Raw genomic sequence first — 9,363 nt, 5'->3', positions numbered from 1 at the left:
CTTGTTAACAAGGGGTCTACATATTATACTAAACCTCTGTTTAATTAGTTACAGAAAATGTACAATACTTTCTTTGTATGTATACAATACAATACAATTCTTTAGACGTTGAACAATTGTCCAGAATTCAGTCTCAGGAGAAAATCTAGATGGTTCAGAGAGCCGATGATGTTGAAGTTGCAATCAATTTCTTCTGCATTAAACGAGGAAGTAGTGATAAACTAGTGGTGTTAGTTTGACTCTTAGGCCGTGTGTCCACCAAAGGGTTTTTTTTCCAGCTGAAAACTTTAGGCACTCTGCTTTTGGTGCTCTGCTCAGCATTTTTTTTTTTTTTTTTTTATCAGCGCAGCGTTTTTTACCAGTTGAGACACTTTGCTTGCTATGATGCAGAATATCCAAAGAACTGTTACTAGTATCTCATTTCACAGATAGTTGGTTTCTGTATATAAAAATTCTGGCTCTTGTTTTAAATTATTTTGTTCCGTTATTATGCTTGTTATTTCCATCTGCTGATGTCGTACAAGCAGAATGTGACAGTTTGTCTGTGTTGCATTTGTCCAACTCCTCCTCCACTGTGATTGGATGGCTGGGTAAAAAGTGACAGTAATGAGCGCTGCGTTTTACTCAAAGTTGAACATTAATCAACTCCCAGTGACCAGTAAAAAAAAATCTCAGGGCGTGAGCGTGAAATAGACGCTCAGCAACTCATTACGTTCATGGCGTTCTAAAAAATAATGCTTTGGTGGACACAACCTTATGGTCGAGGAAGTTACAATGGTAGTAACTTGAGGCCCCTCTTGCTGCGTACCAGTCTCCATTGGGTGTTGGTAGAGAAACTATTAAATATTTTTGTAATACTAATATGTTGCATAGCTATCAACATAAAATATACACAATTATTAAGATCCTCAAATACATCAAAATACAAATTTTTTGATACCACAAATTGTATAGGAGAGGTTATGCTAACCCCTTTACGTACCTAGATCGCATACGGCCCCAGATTATTGTTCTTCAACAGGGAAGGTCGTGGTGGCTACCTGGTTGCTTTCTCCTACAGTTGTGGTTGTGCCATGGAGGATGGTGTAGATCACCACTTCTCAAAGTCTAGACTCCGGTCCAGATCCGAACCTAGAGGGAATTTAATCTGGACCCGCATCCATTTCATATTTCAAGAGCACTATCTGTGTAAGGGATTAAAAGTGTGGATTTTCTAATTTGATTAACGCAGGTCACATTTATAAATCATTAGTTTAGTTTTATTTTTAACGTCTTTTTGGATATGGTCCAAAATTAGGGGGCAGGGCGGGGTAATCGCAAGGACAACGCTTCACCTCAGTGAGGGTTTTTGTGGGTGAGGAGGATGAGTTTCCTGGAAAAGAAAAGAGTTTTCCATTTACAAGCTTGTTTGTTTTTCTGGTAACGCTTTACAATAAGGGTGCACTAATATGCATTAATTCATGCTTAACTAATGCACAGATAATCATGAGTTAATGTTTTACTAATGGTGAACTAAACCATTTATTAATGATTACTGTATCAGCAACTAATGAAGATTCTACATAATAAATAGATTAAGTAATTATTAAACTGTTATTAGTACAAGGACTTGCTGAGCCAGAACTAACTAATCTGGAGAAATGTATATCAAAACCAAGCCATGGGGGAGGGCACAATATGCTATAATCAGGCTCTCAGAAGTCATCTGCATCCAAATTAGCCATGTAGGAACAAGACCTTGGATTGATGATAGATAAAGAAAAGTGGGAGCAAAAATGTCTAAAGGCCCTAACACAGACAGTTAGTAGCAGACTAAAAATGATACAGTACAATTGGCTTATGCATACTTATATGACTCCAGTTTATGGCAACATACCAGATATTTGTTTTAAATGTAACAGTGAAAAAGGCACATTAATTCATTTTATGTGGGAATGTGATATAATTAAAGAATTTTGGAAATAAATTAATAATATGATCTGGCATATAGTCTCTGTTAAAATACCATTGGATCCTGGAGTTTTCTTTCATAGGTTCACTCAACACTGCGAAATGACGTATATGGGGATACGCCCCTGGGCGTGCCGATTGTCTGAAGCCCTTATAGAATCACGCAGATTCATTGGCTGATGGCGCAGCGCCGCCCTTCTAGCTCATCACCTTTGCGTTATACTGGCGCGCGCGCGCCATCTTCTCCCCAGATTTCTCTGCCTTCCCGAAGCGGTAGCATCACTCCCTTCGCGCGATTTTTCTGACCCTAAAAACACTGGATTTAAGCTTCTTTCTCCGTCATTACTTCGACGACCACGGATATTGGAACACGTTCTCCTTCTTGGTGAAGTATGATGGAATTTCATCGTTGCCCTCCGCCATGCACTTGCTCCATTTCGAGCAACGACCCACACGGTAAGTGTGTTAAATGCATGGGCCTTGCCCACACCCGTGACGTAGTTCAGGGCACGTTGAATTGCAAATATTGCGATAATCTCCTTCTTAAAACCCTCCGTTCGAGGCTCTCTCATTTTGAGAAGGAATCCTCAGTTTTTTCCCCACGCATGCACCCGAGATGGCCCAGGCCTCTCTCGGATCTGCGGCCTGGGGTTCGGATGAAATTGAGCTCGAGGATATCGAGTGCGAGCAGGCCGATTTCCCTTCTTGCACTCCCTCTCCCGAGCGTGCGCGCGGCCAGGCTCTGCTTGTTCATGCGCACGATTACAGGATGCCCAGCCCGGAAGCACGTGAAACCGTTTCTTTCGGCCTGGATGATATTCTGCTTACCACAGCGTCCGACTCAGAGGATATCGGAACTGTTCCGCTTGACGACGCTCTCCCGCCTAGCGGCCAGGAAGCGCGGCCTTCTGCGGCCTGCTCTGAGCTCGTCGATGTGCTTTGGCGCGCGACTTAGAAGCTTACGAACGATTGGCCTGAAGAGTCCCATGAATCGCAATCTTCTAAGCTCGACGAGAGATTTTTAAGTGGTGCTGGTACTAATTGTATGGTGAGAAGGAAACTGCCGTTTTCAGTGATCTGCACAATGAGGTCTCCAGATCCTGGAAACAGCCTTTCTCCTCCCGCCTAACTAACGTGGCAGCTGCTGACTTGGAACACTTGGAACACGCCCCTTTCCGCGACAGAGACCTCATCTGCGCCTGCAGATGAAGCGGCCTGACGGTAAGCCTGCTGCTCTCGCTCTGGTCGTGAAAAACAGAGTCGCGCCATTTGTTCAGGGCTGGGTCAGACCGCCCAAGCATTTCTGCCCGCGCCCAGGCCGCTCTCTGAGTCCAACCCCATCACACTCGCCACCCAGTGCGTCTCGAGTGGCGGGGTCGGCTCAACCTCTCACCACTCCCACACTAGGGAATGGAGACGCCTCTGGCTCTTTCCCCCTGAGTACGTCAGATTTTATTTACACCACCCGTATTTTCTGAGACACGACACATTCTCTCCAGCGGGTGGCGGACCTTTTGTTTCCCACTCAGGTCATTGCAGCCTCCTCGCCGCATATGGACGCAGTCGGCTCTCCGTTGCGGCCGGACGATCCCTCCACGGAGACCTAAACCGGCACCCTAAGTCAGGTATGCCAGCTACTTCTTTCTACTCCTCTTCCTCTGTCTCAGTTAATCCAACAGTGGAAATGTCTTCCAGGTGTGTCACCCTGGGTGCTTCGCACGATTCGATTGGGCTATACTCTGCAGTTTTGCCGCAACCTCCCCTTGTTTCAGCGGGGTCCTCCATACTTTAGTGAACAGCGCCTCAGAGTCTTCTGTCCTACAGGAGGAGCTGTCCTCCCTCCTTCTCAAAGGAGTAATAGAGGAAGTCCCACCTACGGACATAGAGCGAGAATTTTTTTTTGCCGTTACTTCTGGGTCCCCAAGAAAGACGGCGGTATGTGGCCCATATTAGACCTCTGACGTCTGAATTTTTCCCTCCTCAGAGGTAGGTTCAAGATGTTGACGCTGAAGTCTATCATTGCCCAGATTCGTGCAGGGGACTGGTTTGTGTTGATATTTTCATATTCAGGTCATTCAGCGGCACAGGAAGTTCCTCAGGTTTGCCTTCAGAGGGAAGGTTTTCCAGTACAAGGGTGCTCCCCTCTGCCTTACTTTTAGCTTAAGACTCCTCTCTATTCCGTAGTAAAAGTTGCCCTCAGAAGCTTTGTGAATAGGTTTTAAGACAAAACTCTTAACCATGAACTTATTGGTAACATGTTTTGTGAATACTGCCCCAGATTTAAAACCGCACCCAGCCCATGCAGGATGCGTCTGTCGTTAGCATCTTGCGACAAGTACATGTGCATAAAGTGGAAACCAAGGTAAGAAACTGGGGTCAGAATTGCATTGAAAGAGTACGAAGCTTGCAGTGTGTAGCCCTTATTTGCCTCTGGGGATTGGCTCTTGGATGACATGGCTATGAGCCACAACTGAAATGGTCCCATGTGCAGGATGTCCAAAGGTATCACTGTGGATGCGGCTGCCATGAGCTCTAGAACTATCTGAAATTAATGAATCTTGAGACTGGGCCAAAATCAGCTAGTTGTCTAGGTAATTTAGAATGTGGATGCCCTGGAGAACAATGGAGCCAGTGCTGCATCCATGCATTTCATGTATGTGCGGGGTGACAAGGCTAGGCCAAATGGAAATAACCAATATTGGGAAACTTTATCCCTGAAAGTGAACCTCAGGAACTTCCTGTGTTGTGGCAGATCGATCGTGACAAACCAAACTTTGTATTGGATCTGAGACACAATAAATTTGATTGTCAGCATTTCGATCTTGTATGTTTTGGTTGCATTGTGGTTTGCCTGAGATTGCTAACTTTGAAATAGGTTTAAAAACGATACAGTTATCCTCTACATGTAAACTTCAAAAACGTGAATATGTGAAAATGGTAATGCATGCACATGCCTATTACGTGTTTAGTCTACACTGTAAAATATTCAGATCTCCAGTTGAAAATTTTCAAGTGACTGATCACATCTACATTTTTCAGTTGGCTGAATTGAATTTCTGTTAATAAAATTGCATCAAATCACACAATTTCAATTCGGCCAACTGAAAAAAGGTAGATGTGATCAGTCACTAGTACATTTTTATTTGGAGACATTATTATTTTTATTTTTTTACAGTGTATAGACATGCACGTTCCATTTTGAATGTGCACAGGCACAGAGTATTTCTGTACATCTTGATAATGTAATCTGTACAGAGGAAAAATAAATAAGTTGTCATGTAAATTTACCCTTAGTTCATTTATCTAGCAGGGGTGGCCAACATTGGTCCTGCAGAGCCACAGTCCTGCAGATTTTTTCTATAATCCTAATAAAACACACCTGAACAAGCTAATCAATGTCTTAAGGGTAACTAGGAAGCTACAGCCAGTGAGTTTGATCAGCGAGTTCACACTGCCCGATTTTGACTCGCCGACAGGTTTTGCGAAATTGCCGACAAATGCCCGAAATCATAGGCAAATTGGTGCTTGTACACGGGAGTGACAATCACACAGTGTGAATGATCAAAGACCAAGATCAAATATGTTCTGACTGAAAATTACATTGGAGATGACCGACAACCAATGAGAGAGTGAGATAGAGGGCAGCTGGAGGTTTAGGGAGGAGTTATAGACCAATATATCTGTATTTTAAAATATATATTTACAATTCTATCAAACAGAAACAAAGCCCAAACATTGCAAGTCCAGCCGCAGCAGCAGTGCACTACACAATTATTTATTTACCTCAAACTCTCTTTGCAGAACACAATCCTTGCTCCCTCTGTCTCTCCAACACATTCCTCCGCCATCATCTTTTTTCTTTTTCTCCACAAATCAGCGCACAGACAATATGGAGTGCAAACTTTCTGCAGTTTATCTTTTCCTTTGATACAAATTTCAGTCTTGCGCGAGAACTCTGGTCTGACGCACGTGTGATCTGGCGTTGTTTACTTATCACATCGCACGTGTAGTTGGGAAACGTAGTTTGCACACCAGAAAGAGAGAGAGAGAGAGAGAGAGAGAGAGAGAGAGAGAGAGAGAGAGAGGGAGAGGGAGAGGGAGAGAGAGAGAGATTCTTCCTCTTGTACAGTCATGCAGTGTAAACCCCTCTTTCGCCCATTGTGAACACAGCAGTGACTGAATGCTACCCCAGATAGTCATGCATTGTGAAAAGAGCAGTGATCTGACCATTTTGAAAATCTTGCAGTCTGAACTCGGCTTTAGAGCTCTCCAGGACTCTGGCTCTCGAGGACCGATGTTGGACACCTCTGTTCTATAGGTACAGAAGCTCTGGAGAAAACAGTGATGTCATCGTCCAGCTTAGTTCAGTTCTCATACGATATTGTCAAAGCAGAAATGACAAATATTTTTGAAGTACACCCTTAAAAATAAAGGTGCCGGAAAGAACCAAAAATGGGTTTTCAAAGGGATGCCATAGAAGAACCATTTTTGGTTCCCCAAAGAACAATTTTGTAAAAGGTTCTTTAAAGAACTATTTTTTTCCCTAAACAGTCTAACGTTAAAAATAAACTTTTATGCAATAGAAAGGTTATTTGGATATTAAAGGTTCTTCATAGAACCATACACCCTGCCAAATAACCATTTAAGAACCTTTATTTTAAGAGTGTAATATAAAAAGCATGCATAAATCAGTATAAACAATACAAAAGACACTATACAAGATAATAATAATCATACACACAATGTCCTGGAGATATGCATATTCATTAATAGAAGGTTTGCCTGTGAATTAATGGAAAAATCATAGTGCGAAATGACGCATATGGGGGTACACCCATGGGCGTGCCGATTGTTTGAAGCCCTTACGCCGCATTCACACGGGGCGTAGACGTTAACGCTTCCCATTTACTTTGAATGGGTGACATCATCCGTTGCCGAACTGAATTGTGGGTTCGGTCGCGGCGCTTCACTCGCGTTGTAAGCGGCAGAAGTTGAAGAATTCTCAACTTTTCAAGCGCCAGCGCAGGCGTCATCCAATCAGATCGCCGTATGCAAATATCCTCAGCAGACGCTAGCCAATTGCGTTCATTACTGCTCCGTGAACCATCCAGACCATAGATTGTTAAAAATCCAGACGCAGCTCCTGGACCACTACGTGATATTCTTCCCGCTGTCGGCGCTTTTTCAGGATTTAATGTACTTAACAGCTTCGTGCACCTGTGCAGTGCGCTGACAACAACTACACGGGCACTCGCACATACAACCAAAAAAGGTGCTTTTTTGTGTTGTGTTTTGGTCCAAGCGGCAAGTTAATGTGATTGGCTGTTGTCACTATGACGATGGCGTCAGCACCCAGCTTCAGCCACGCCCTCCGTCAAGCGTTAACGCCTACGCCCCGTGTGAATGCGGCATTATAGAATCACGCCAACTCATTGGCTGATGGCGCAAGCTAAAGCGCTGCTGCATCTAAAACGAACGTCAGGTAGACCTGAACGGCTGGATTAAGCTGACAGAACATGCGAACCCGGAGCCATGTCAAGATCTAAACTATAAAATTTCACACAAGTGTGCGGTGAGGACCCTCCTGCCGCAACGCAAATGTCCTCCAAGAGAGCCCCCTTGGAGAGTGCCTGAGAAGAGACCATACCTCTAGAAGAGTGTGCTCTAATGCCCAAAGGTGAAGGAACTCCGCGCACCTCATAAGCTAGAGAGATAGCCTTCATCACCAATGTGAAATGCTCTGCTTCGACGCGGCAAGCCCATGGCGGCCGGCTCCGAAACACACCAGCAACTGGTTAGACTTCCTCCAACCATCGAATGATCAACATAAAGCTTCAATGCCCTAACTGGGCAAAGCAAATGTAACCTCTCGTCCTCCGAGGAAACAAAAGGTGGAGGGCGGAAAGAATGGAGGATGGTAACCTGCGAGCGGAAGGATGTGGACAAAACCTTGGGCACATAACCCAACCTGGGTCTCAGAGAGACCTAACTAGGTCGGGAGTAAACCCAAGCAAGCCTAGCTAACAGAGAGGGCTTGCAAATCCCCCACTCGCTTAAAAAAGTTAGAGCCAATAAAAGAGCAACTTTAAAGAGTCAGAACCCACTCCGGAGCTGACTCCGATGGCTCAAAGGGAGCACTTGTAAAACCCTCCAGGAAAAAAGATAAGTCCCAAGAGGGTACACCATGGGAGTGAACTGGCCTCAGGCGCTAAACCCCTCTCATAAAAGATGAGACTAAGAATGCTTCCCCATGGGTCTCATCCAACTCCCTCTGAGCGCCGATAGCTGCTACATACACTCTGAGAATAGTAGCCGCCGCCCCAGCTGCAAAGTTTTCCTGCAGAAACTCCAGAACTGATACCAATAAGGCAGTCGACTGGACTTCTACTGTGGGCCAACACTGTGTCTGAAAAACCTCCCAGTTGGAAGAGTAAGCTTCCTCGTAGAGGGGGCTATGGCATTAGCTATGGTCTCCTGCACATCTGCTGGATTCGTGGGAACATAAGGCCAATCGATTGCAAGCTTCTCAGTCATGCGAGAAGCGCGTCGGCGAGCTCGGAGTAGGCTGCAAAGGCCGTCCTTTTTCCTGGCCGCTAGGCGGGAAAGCGTAATCAAATGAGACAGGCCCGAAATCCTCGGAGTCAGACGCTGTCATAAGCAAAGTGTAAGCCAGGCCGAAAGAAACGGTCTACGTGCTTCCGGGCTGGGGATCAATAGTTTCGTGCGCGCATACAAGCGGAAAAACTTTGGCACGCTTGGAAGTGGGAGTGAGAGAAGGGAAATAGCCCACTCACACTCGATGTCCTAGAGCTAAACATCCGAACCCCAGGCCACGGTCGAGGGAGGCCTAGCCGCCTCGGGCGCGCCGGGGGAATCAAACCATATTAAAATACCTCTTCAAGAGGGAGTACATAGAAGTGCCCTTTCGAAGTGCCCTGAGCCGCCTCACGTGCATGGGCAGGCCCATATTCAAAAATATATAAAATAATATATAATATATCACTTACCATGCAGTTCATCGCTTGAGAGAGCAAGTGCACGGCAGGGCAACGACGAAACTCCATCAAATACTTCACCAATTAGGAGAACAAAGTTCCGCTTTCCGTGGTCGCTGAAGTAGTGAAGGAGAAAGATGCTTAAATCCAGTTTTTAAGGGTCAGATAAATCACACGAAGTGAGCGATGCTACCAGCTCGTGAAGGAAATCTGGGGAGAAGATGGCGCGCACCACTATAGCTCAAAGGTGATGAGCTAGAAGGGCGGCGCTGCGCCATCAGCCATTGAATTGGCGTGATTCTATAAGGGCTTTAGACAATTGGCACGCCCATGGGCGTACCCCCATATGCGTCTGTAACAAGTTCGATATAGTGAGGAAGGAAGAGGACACGGGGGTCGGCAGGACTGTTGATGCTTT

The sequence above is a fragment of the Pseudorasbora parva genome, chromosome 3 (genome assembly GCF_024679245.1).
Source record: "Pseudorasbora parva isolate DD20220531a chromosome 3, ASM2467924v1, whole genome shotgun sequence".
Classification (NCBI taxonomy): Eukaryota; Metazoa; Chordata; class Actinopteri; order Cypriniformes; family Gobionidae; genus Pseudorasbora; species Pseudorasbora parva.
The sequence above is the reverse complement of the archived record's forward strand: the minus strand, read 5'-3'. Positions refer to the sequence as shown.